The following is a 1,126-nucleotide window of genomic DNA, read 5'->3' as shown; positions in this document are numbered from 1 at the left end:
TTGTGGAATTGACAAAGTGATATTTGGAAGCCCATAGAGGGCAAAGGTGAAAAAAGAAAAATACTCAGATGAAATCTGAAAAGAAGTTTTCTGAGAAACTGCTCTGGATGTGTGACTTCCACTCACAGAGTTACATCTGTATTTCGTGGATCTCTTTGCTAGCCTTGTTTCTGTTGAATCTGAGAACAGATATTTCGGATCCCTTCGACGATTATCGGGCCAAAGGAAATATCCTCCTTTAACAAAGAGAAAGAAGCTTTCTGAGAAACTTCTCTGTGTTCTGTGAAATTATCTCGCAGAGTTACAGCTTTCCCCTCAAGAAGCCTTTCGCTAAGACAGTTCTTGTGGAATTGGCAAAGTGATATTTGGAAGCCGGTACAGGGCTATGGTGAAAAACAGAGTATGTCAGATGAAAACTGGAAAGAAGCTTTTTGGAAACTGCTTAGTGATCTGTTAATCATCTCACAGACTTACATCTGTATTTCGTGAATCTCTTTGCTAGCCTTATTTCTGTGGATTTTGAGAACAGATATTTCGCATCCTTTGAAGACTATAGGGCCAAAGGAAATATCCTCCGATAACAAAGAGAAGGAAGCTTTCAGAGAAACTTCCTTGTGTTCCGTGAAATCATCTCACAGAGTAACAGCTTTTCACAGAAGAAGCCTTTCGCTTAGACAGTTCTTGTGGAATTGGCAAAGTGATATTTGGAAGCCCATAGAGGGCTACGGTGAAAAAGGAAATATCCTCAGATTAAATCTGGAAAGAAGCCTGTCTCTTATACACATCTAGATGTGTATAAGAGACAGGAGTTACATCTGTATTTCGTGGATCTCTTTGCTAGCCTTATTTCTGTGGAATCTGAGAACAGATATTTCGGATAACTTTAAAGACTAAAGGGCCAAAGGAAATATCCTTCCATAACAAAGAGAAAGAAGCTTTCGGAGAAACTTTTTTGTGTTCTGTGAAATCATCTCACAGAATTAGAGCTTTCCCGGCAGGAAGCCTTTGGCTAAGACAGTTCTTGTGCATTTTGAAAAGTGATATTTGTAAGCCCATAGAGGGCTATAGTGAAAAAGGAAATATCCTCAGATGAAATCTGGAAAGAAGCTTTCTGAGAAACTGCTTA

The sequence above is a fragment of the Mandrillus leucophaeus genome, unplaced genomic scaffold (genome assembly GCF_000951045.1).
Source record: "Mandrillus leucophaeus isolate KB7577 unplaced genomic scaffold, Mleu.le_1.0 Scaffold63, whole genome shotgun sequence".
NCBI lineage: Eukaryota > Metazoa > Chordata > Mammalia > Primates > Cercopithecidae > Mandrillus > Mandrillus leucophaeus.
The sequence above is the reverse complement of the archived record's forward strand: the minus strand, read 5'-3'. Positions refer to the sequence as shown.